Here is a 10,978-nt window from a genome sequence, read left to right on the forward strand (position 1 = left end):
CTTCGTGTGCTGGCCCATGTGGCAGTGGGTGAAAATAAGTAAACTAGAGGCCCATCTGACACGCGGGAAGTAAACAAAGTTGAAACCACTCGGCGTAGCACCCCGCACGCTAGTAAATTGAGGGCGCATTGAGGACAAACTTCTTGCGCGTGAAGGACGCACTCGTGCACAATTCACCACTGCACGGCGACATGCACAGAAGGATGCACTCGTGCACACCCAGCACACAACACACACCAGCACACGTGTACACATCTAGGAGTAGAAGGCCGTGGAAAAATCTGGTGCGATGGCCGCTGCCGGAGCCGTCCACCCCCAATCTTGGTGTTCCGTGCAATGCACGGACATCTACGCCCGGGAAATTATGTCGAACAGGGCTAGTTGTAAGCAGGCTAGCTCTACAGCCATGATGATAGTGACTGTAGACGGTGAGGCTGACTATGGTATGCCAAACACGGCGCCTATACTCAGGTGTCATCTCCAGCGCAGGGTCTTGTCACTTCACTGTGAGGAGCAGCACGTAATAATTTGACCAAGGGGTAGTACAGTGCTAGTACTCTTACTACTACATTGGTAGTACTACTAGTACTAGTAGCACCACCGTCTAGATTTAGGAGTACTACCATGTCCACCGGCTCCGAGGAACGTCTCCAGGTAGTATTGCTTGAGGCCGCCAGGGCGAGGGGCCGCTTGGACGACAGCTTCGTCTCCTTGTTAGACGAGGTCCTTGTCGGTTTCCTCGACAAGTTCGCCGTCATCAAGAAGCTTGCGGACGACTTTGACGTAAGCCTCCAGCCAACGCGCTCAGGCTCTGCGATGCCTGCCACCCTCAATGGCCACTATGGTAACAACCTCTTCGACGCACTGGTGGCCCTGCGATTGCCCGCCATCGCGCCGGAGAATGTCCACCTCGAGGTCGCGCTCGCCGTGCAGCGCCTGGCGCAGCAAGACACCATCGACATAATCACCCACGTCTACGCGCAAATCGTCCACAAGGACTACTACATGCAAGAGGAGGACGATAGGACGCTGGCCTTCTTGGAGCGCAGGGCAACCTTGGACGGCATTCTTCAGAAGCACGTTGAGCTCGCCGCCAACGCCGCTGCTCCTCACACGTCAGTTGGTGACCCGGCGCACTAGGGCGTGAGGATGTCGTTGAACGTTGATGGATCCGTATGTATTTTTATCTTTCCGTCAAATCCATGTAGTAGTATATGATACTACAGTAATTATCTTACCTTTGGCATCAACTTCATAATTTCCGTACGTACTTGTCACGCCCTCGATGCGACTATATCTCCCACGTGTCGAAGCACGACTTAGAGGCATAACCGCATTGAAAGCAATGTCGCAAGTGAGGTAATCTTCACACAACCCATGTAATACATAAGGGGCAGAGATACATAGTTGTCTTACACTCGCCACTTCACACAATTACATGAATAAAGCATTACAACATCCAAATACAATCAAGGTCCGACTATGGAACCAAAATAAAAGAAGAACCCCAGATGCGACACGGTCCCCGATCGACCCCAACTGGGCTCCACTACTGATCAACTAGAATGAAGCAACACAAAGGACAAGATCTTCATCGAGCTCCTCCTGAGCTTGGTTGCGTCATCTGCACGGTCTCATCGGCACCTGCAAGCTGGTTTTGGAAGTATCTGTGAGCCACGGGGACTCAGCAATCTCACACCCTCGCGATCAAGACTATTTAAGCTTATGGGTAAGGTAAAGGTATGAGGTGGAGCTGCAGCAAGCGACTAGCATATATGGTGGCTAGCATACGCAAATGAGAGCGAGAAGAGAAGGCAAAGCACGTTCGAGAAAGTGTGATCAAGAAGTGATCCTAAACAACCTACGTCAAGCATAACTCCAACACCGTGTTCACTTCCCAGACTCCGCCAGAAAGAGACCATCACGGTAACACACGCTGTTGATTCATTTTAATTAAGATCAAGTTCAGGTTTTCTACAACCGGACATTAACAAATTCCCATCTGCCCATAACCATGGGCACGGCTTTCGAAAGTTCAAATCCCTGCAGGGGTGTTCCAACTTAGCCCATGACAAGCTCTCACGGTTAATGAAGGAATAGACCTCCTCCCGAGACGTTCCGATCAGACTCGGTATCCCAGTACAACAAGACACTTCGACAAGTTAAAACTAAACCAGCAACACCGCCCGAATGTGCCGACAAATCCCGATAGGAGCTGCACATATCTCTTTCTCAGGGCACACCTGATTGTCCAAACTTCCGGTAGGCCAACCCAGAGTTGCCCCTGGTGGCCACCGGTGGCTGACAAGTTGGACCAACACTCAGAGGAGCACTGGCCCAGGGGTTTAAAATAATGATGACCCTTGGGCGCGCGACCCCCAAGGGAAAAGAAAAAGGCTGGGTGGCGAATGGTAAAACCAATGTTGGGCATTGCTGGAAGAGTTTTACTCAAGGCGAACTGTCAAGGGGTTCCCATTATTACCCAACCGCATAAGGGACGCAAAATCCGGGAACATAACACCGATATGACGGAAACTAGGGCGGCAAGAGTGGAACAAAACACCAGGCATAAGGCCGAGCCTTCCACCCTTTACCAAGTATATAGATGCGTTAATTAAATAAGATATAATGTGATATCCCAACAAGTAAACATGTTCCAACAAGGAACAACATCTCCATGTTCAAACAAGGAACAAACATCAATCTTCACCTGCAACTAACAACGCTATAAGAGGGGCTGAGCAAAGCGGTAACATAGCCAATCAACGGTTTGCTAGGACAAGGTGGGTTAGAGGCTTGGTTCAACAATATGGGAGGCATGATATGCAAGTGGTAGGTATCGCAGCATAGGCATAGCAAAAGAGCGAGCAACTAAGCAAGCAAAGATAGAAGTGATTTCGAGGGTATGATCATCTTGCCTGAAATCCCGCAAGGAAGAAGAAGAGTCCATGAAGAAGACAAACGGATGTAGTCAAACGGGTCCTCACAAATGCGACGTTATCGGAACCAACCCGAAGAAGCAAACACCGGAAAAGAAGAACACAACATAGTAAACAACCACCACAAAGACATGGCATGATGCGCAAACAAGTATGATGCATGTCCGGTTTAAAGAGGGCATGGCATGGCAAAGTGCAACAACCAAAACTACAAATTAAGTGGAGCTCAATATGCAACGAGTTGCATATTGACGGAGCACCACATCAATTATTTAGTTCGATCTCGTTTATGTACCCAACAATATTAAATGTTGTTAAACATGGCAAGAGGGTGAAGCGAAAGAAAACTATCTATCTAATCAAGTTTAAATGAGGCCGGAAGCAACGAACAACATTTTCGGAAACTCCTCATGAGCATATATTAGGTTTGGTCCTGTTCTGCCCTAAACCATATTTTATAGTTATTAAACATGCAAGATGATGCCACCATGTTAAACTAGGCAAAATTCTACCCCATTTACATATAAAGTTTGTTAAAAACGGAGCTACGGTTATATAGTTATGAATTAAACCATTTTAGCATGGCATAGGAGCAAATTTAAACAAACATCATTTTAGACATTTTAAACATGGATGAAAGTGACATATTATTAAACTAGACAAAATTCTGAGCAAGTTTCATATATAAAACATTTTAAAACGATGCACGAATTGTGAGTTATTATATGCATGAACATGAGGATCTTTTCTGTAAAACTGCAGTCTCAGGATAAATAACTAAATTCGCACAGAGGGAAAAAAATAAACATGGGCTGAAACGGAACTGAGTTGGGCTGGGGAAGTTCCTCACATTGGGCCTCGGCCTGAAACTTTGGAGAGGGGAGGCCTGCAGGGGCGCGCAACTGGGCCTGGAAGAGGAGACCGGTGGAGGCAGACCCAGGCCTTGAGGTGCTGCGGTGGCCACGCGGTCAACGCGACCATGACGAGCAGCGCTCGTCTCGGTTGCAGAGGCGGGTCAATGAATTCCCCCAGAGCAGAAGCAGCGGCGAGGCTCTTGCCGGGAAGAATCAGGGCGGCGGCAGCGGGCGTGCAGGGAAAGGCCGGCGAGGACCAGACTCCAGTGGAGGCGCGAGGGACTTGGCGTGAGGGCACCGCGATGGAGAAGGGAACATGCCTCTCGTCCTCGCCGTTCGAAGCAGAGGAGGCGCTCGGAGGAGCTCTGGTTTGCTGACCGGTGCTCGTCTGCAGGAGGTGGACGAGGCCGGGACCTGGACAAGGGCGTCGTGGATGTGGCGGTCGGTGGCAGAGATCCATGCGACAGCAGCAGTAGTGGAGAAGCTTCAGGCAGCCATGGCGTCGAGGCGAAATAGGCCATGGCGACGGCGACAGTCGCTGTGAGGGGCGGCGCCGTTGCTGGAGTTCGAGAGGGGCTCATCTCCCTGCGCCGACAAGGAGAGCGGGGAGGCTACGAGGACAAGGACGACGGCGCGAGGCTTGATGCGGGACTGCTGCGGGATGCTTTCGGTGAGGCGTCCGTGCTCAGGCACGAGCAGAGGCGTATGGGAGGCGGAGAAGGGCACGTGGCTCAGGCGGGGATGGATGGATCCACCTGTTTCCGGGCCAGATCCGGCCAACGGGGCATCGACGGAGCTCCGGCGAGGGTCGACCAAGGCGGCGGCGACCTGTAGCTGATGAAAAACAGAGAGAGAGGGAGATCGTGAGAGAGAGATCGAGAGGAACGACGGAGCACCGGGAAAGAGAAGAAGAAGGGAGGCGGTGGTGCTCATCTCAGATGACTTCGAATCCAAGGGCTCGGGCTCGAGTTCTGGTTGGTGGGAGGAGGAATGGGAGGATCCCGATGAGCGAAGGGAGTTGGTCTGGTGGTGGCGGGGGAAAGGAAAGATGGGACAAGGCGCCTAGGATCTAGGGTTGGATAATGTATATATATACATCACGTGGCTAAGGTTAGGGGCTATCTGGCCCCTCCGATCATAACCGGACGGACGAGAAAAATATGCTAAAGAGTCCAATAAATAAAACGAGGATATTTTGCAGATGTTTGGGGATGTTCCGGACCCAACGGTGACGACTATCCGGGTCGGACCGGTACAGCTTTCGGACGCGGCGAGGGGGGCCGCGGGCTGACGAGAGAGGTTAGGAAGGGCCTGGCGGTGAGTAGTGGACTGTATAGACGGTCTCGAGCTGAGAGAAGAGAAGAGAGAGAGAGAGAGGCCCGGCGACTGTTTCCGGAGACCGAAAACATCCGACGTTAGACCGATATATCGTCGCTATAGTTTAGCGGTTGGGCTATCAAACGAACTCTGAATGCGATGAAACTTGATAGGCGGTCTATCTACACTATAATAAGACCACACGCCAACTTTCATCCCATTCCGAGAACATTTTCTGGCCACTTATAAAATAATATTTCGGACATGTCGCGGGCGCGTGCAAGTGTGTCTGGGCTCAGAACGGACAATGGAGAGAACGAGGAGGCCGGGACGGATGCAAGTTTTGAAAACATGATGATGCAATGCACATGATGACATGATAAGATGCAACACGCAGGCAAATGACATGGCAACGACGGCGAATAACTGGAAGACACCTGGCACATCGGTCTCGGGGCGTCACAACACTCCACCACTACGAGAGGATCTCGTCCCGAGATCTAGAATGGCACCGGAGGGAAAAACGGAAGAGAAAGAGAAGAGGTAAAACTAAGTTGCTTCTTTGACAAACGAGTGAAACCAAGGAACCTTGCGAGATTGAACAAATTCGAGAAAGAACACATCGAAGGTGAATAAGGTCGAAAACACTCCTTTAGAAAAGAGAAACAAAGAACATTACGAAAAACCTTGAGGTTCAAGGGCAAGATAAATATTGAAACCACTCCGGTTAAAACAAGATAGAAAAGGATTAAGAATGATATAATTTGGACAGCACTCCGACTGCAAATGAAAACCAACAACGAAAAAGAATAATCTTGATATGGTCTTATGAAATACATCTCAAAATTATGAGGTGACAACATGCCACTCACGGGAAAGAATTGTATTGATATGAACAAGGAGATAAGAAAGTATTTCACCGGGAGGATAAAGAAGAACTTGGGTCCTTTATGAGCACCCTAAATAGCACGATCCTTAGGGAAGAGCTTTAGGTGAAATATAACCCAAGGTAATTCCAATGACGAGATTGATGGATTTAAAATACCTCATTCTTAATAACATGTGAATTATGAAACATGAACTCAAATTATCAAGAATGGCATAATACCACCTCCAAAGATACGGTAGAAAGAAATGCACTCCGGATTACAAGAAGAAGAATGCTTGAACTCCACTGAAAAAGAATGTTGATGAACGCTTCTAGAAGGAAATAAAACCTCGATGAACCATCATGTCGGACATCCATGAGGAACTCCGGTAAACAAAATGACAATAAATGCAAAAGAAGTTGAAAACACAAGGTGAAACCTTGTAATGATTTAGAAGGATCTTCGTGGTGAAATAAATGAGAGAACTTGGAACTCCGGGAAAAGAAAGATGAATCAAGTGAAACCGCGAATTTGATGAACCTCCGGAATAAGGAATTGAATTCGCTCGATGAATTACATTATGCTTATCCTTCACCAATTAAATTGATGACAATCAATGGATTCGACATATTACTTATTCTCGTAAAAAAGATTAAGAGAGATATAGCGTCAAACTTGGGAAGGTCTTTAACGAACCACTTGTAGAATTGAAACAACCAATAAATTGATATGATACACAAAGGAAGAAGAATCTTGAACGAACCACCATAGGAATTGCAAATGAACGAATAAAAGATAACGAATCACCGGAAAGGAATTAGAGAATGAATGAAAATACTTGATGGAAATTAGATCCACGAGAACAAAAGATCATGAGCTGATTAGAGAATATCGAATGATGCACCGGTGATATTTGGGGAACGAGAGCTGAAAGCTGAGAATGAACAAGTCGTCTGAAATGATGGACTCCGGATAATCGAACTGAAAATACCCTTGAAATGCTCTGCACGGGTGAAAAGAATTCTCACGATCAAAACAATTACGAGAGGATGGCAACAAGCTAGAATCACGAATCTTGAAGAGAGTGGAGCAAGATTGAGAGAAAATCTTCTTCGGTCTCCGAAATCTGAGAATTACGACGAGAAACTCCACCATGAATTGTTGAGGCACCGGAAGAAATAAGAATATAAAAGTTGAATCAACGATGAAATGAATTTGAAAGATCTTGGAGAAGGACATTTGACTGATGATAATTCATTCTTACATCAAACTTTGATGAGAAATTTGAGGATATCTCCGGGAAATAAGAAGAGTCAGGTAAGATCCTGGGAAAAGACCTGTGGGTTAGGGCCCACTCAAAAGAAACACCGTTGAACGATTACTTGAAAAAGGAGAATGCACCAGTTGAATTAAATGGCTTGAATGAGATAACAGCCTGGAGATAGGTTGAACGGATCTTGAATGACAAGACGAGCCTTCTGAGGTATCTTCAGCACACCGGAACAATTGAATAACGAGAAGTGGATGATTAAGAGGTGCACCGGTATGAGAAGGTATTTGAAATGAGGAAAAGGAATATGATCAACACTGAAAGCTTGAATTGGTTCCACCGGAGAAGAAAAAGAATGGATAATGGTGAACTAGAAATTTCGTTAAAATCTTCATGAGCATCACCGGGTACGAACATGAAGGAAGAAGAATGGAGAGACTTCCATAATAAAATGGATATTTGATAAAGAAATCCGAGTCCTCAAAGAAAAAGGGTGGGTGGGTGGGAAAACAAAGGCAACTTGGGATGGAAGAAAACGACACCGTTGAGAAAGCTGAGATTGGATCTTGCGGATGTTGAAAATGGACGGATCCGCTTGAAGAGAAGCACACCGGTTGAAAAGGATTGACATGACAATATCGATTATCAAGAAGGATTAGTATTCACATGGAAACATGAGAACACCATTTGGGGAAGGTATGGAATCAACATTTGACTTCGAAGCAACTCAAATACCACAACTCCAAACAAAAACAAAGGATTGGCTTGCAGAATAAGCCGGAACAAACATATGATAGAGATTTCGTCCGAAGTTTTTGTGGTGGGACCTACACGGGCTTGATTGTACAGCACCATCATGTACAAGGCAGTGCACATGACATACGAAGCGTCCCCGAGTCGGCATAGCCAAGGACTCTTTAAGACACAACGAGACCACTATAAAATCAACCGTGGATAGGCGGACCACTAGACGTCGAACCCCAATTTCATATCATATATCCGTCGGAAAGATATCCTAAGAGCTACTTGAATTCCCACCTATGAAACTCCCGAAATTTTCCGGTTATGCAATCAGGTGTTGGGGATACAGGGGAAGCATAATATCTCACCCAAATCTAGCAAATCCTACATCCAGCTGTATCCATCCTTCAACACATAACCAAGAAACCTTCGGAAATCGTCTACCTCAACCTTCGAAAAGCATCCGTTATACAAGTTATGGCGATACTCCCGAACTCCCGCCCCAGTACTGGGTGGCGTCGAGGTTATCTCACCAACGAACTGCATAAAAGAGATTTTCGATGTCGGCGTACTAAACTCAGGTATTCCAGAACTGCAACGATAAAATTATGACGACAACACCTCGGAGCTCAACTCCCCAGGACACTTCCACAAAACCCCTGACAGGAGGCACCAAGACAATGTTCTCGTCACAAAACCATCGGAACGATTCCAAGATACCCGCGTGATCCTAAAAAAATTTAGTGAAATTTGAGAAGAGAAGAGTCAAAACTCTACGTCAGGATGCCTTACCAGAGCGATGAGGAGACTGGGACGTAAAAAGAATTCCTAAACTCTCTGATATATAATTCCTAAATGACTCAAAACATTTTTTTCTAGACACAACTCGGCCGCAAAAAACGATCAAGCAATGGGGCTCCTAAGGTCGGGGAAGGCTCTGATACCAACTTGTCACGCCCTCGATGCGGCTATATCTCCCACGTGTCGAAGCACGACTTAGAGGCATAACCGCATTGAAAGCAATGTCGCAAGTGAGGTAATCTTCACACAACCCATGTAATACATAAGGGGCAGAGATACATAGTTGGCTTACACTCGCCACTTCACACAATTACATAAATAAAGCATTACAACATCCAAAAACAATCAAGGTCCGACTACGGAACCAAAATAAAAGTAGAACCGCAGATGCGACACAGTCCCCGATTGACCCCAACTGGGCTCCACTACTGATCAACTAGAACGAAGCAACACAAAGGACAAGATCTTCATCGAGCTCCTCCTGAGCTTGGTTGCGTCATCTGCACGGTCTCATCGGCACCTGCAAGCTGGTTTTGGAAGTATCTGTGAGCCACGGGGACTCAGCAATCTCACACCCTCGCGATCAAGACTATTTAAGCTTATGGGTAAGGTAAAGGTATGAGGTGGAGCTGCAGCAAGCGACTAGCATTTATGGTGGCTAGCATACGCAAATGAGAGCGAGAAGAGAAGGGAAAGCACGTTCGAGAAAGTATGATCAAGAAGTGATCCTAAACAACCTACGTCAAGCATAACTCCAACACCGTGTTCACTTGCCGGAGTCCGCCGGAAAGAGACCATCACGGTAACACATGCTGTTGATTCATTTTAATTAAGGTCAAGTTTAGGTTTTCTACAACCGGACATTAACAAATTCCCATCTACCCATAACCGCGGGCACGGCTTTCAAAAGTTCAAATCCCTGCAGGGGTTTCCCAACTTAGCCCATGACAAGCTCTCACGGTCAATGAAGGAATAAACCTCCTCCCGAGACGTTCCGATCAGACTCGGTATCCCGGTACAACAAGACACTTCAACAAGTTAAAACTAAACCAGCAACACCGCCCGAATGTGCCGACAAATCCCGATAGGAGCTGCACATATCTCTTTCTCAGGGCACACCGGATTGTCCAAACTTCCGGTAGGCCAGCCCAGAGTTGCCCCTGGTGGCCACCGACGGCTGACAAGTTGGACCAACACTCAGAGGAGCACTGACCCGGGGGTTTAAAATAATGATGACCCTTGGGCGCGCGACCCCCAAGGGAAAAGAAAAAGGCTGGGTGGCGAATGGTAAAACCAATGTTGGGCATTGCTGGAAGAGTTTTACTCAAGGCGAACTGTCAAGGGGTTCCCATTATTACCCAACCGCGTAAGGGACGCAAAATCCGGGAACATAACACCGATATGACGGAAACTAGGGCGGCAAGAGTGGAACAAAACACCAGGCATAAGGCCGAGCCTTCCACCCTTTACCAAGTATATAGATGCGTTAATTAAATAAGATATAATGTGATATCCCAACAAGTAAACATGTTCCAACAAGGAACAACATCTCCATGTTCCAACAAGGAACAAACTTCAATCTTCACCTGCAACTAACAACGCTATAAGAGGGGCTGAGCAAAGCGGTAACATAGCCAATCAATGGTTTGCTAGGACAAGGTGGGTTAGAGGCTTGGTTCAACAATATGGGAGGCATGATAAGCAAGTGGTAGGTATTGCAGCATAGGCATAGCAAAAGAGCAAGCAACTAAGCAAGCAAAGATAGAAGTGATTTCGAGGGTATGATCATCTTGCCTGAAATCCCGCAAGGAAGAAGAACGAGTCCATGAAGAAGACAAACGGATGTAGTCAAACGGGTCCTCACAAATGCGACGTTATCGGAACCAACCCGAAGAAGCAAACACCGGAAAAGAAGAACACAACATAGTAAACAACCACCACAAAGACATGGCATGATGCGCAAAAAAGTATGATGCATGTCCGGTTTAAAGAGGGCATGGCATGGCAAAGTGCAACAACCAAAACTACAAATTAAGTGGAGCTCAAAAGAGTTACCACCAGACCCATGATCATGTAATACCTCTTCTGGAGGGAGCTGAGCCGATTAAGCGCAAAAAAGTATGATGCGTGTCCGGTTTAAAGAGGGCATGGCATGGCAAAGTGCAACAACCAAAACTACAAATTAAG

Source organism: Triticum dicoccoides, chromosome 3A (assembly GCF_002162155.2).
Source record: "Triticum dicoccoides isolate Atlit2015 ecotype Zavitan chromosome 3A, WEW_v2.0, whole genome shotgun sequence".
NCBI lineage: Eukaryota > Viridiplantae > Streptophyta > Magnoliopsida > Poales > Poaceae > Triticum > Triticum dicoccoides.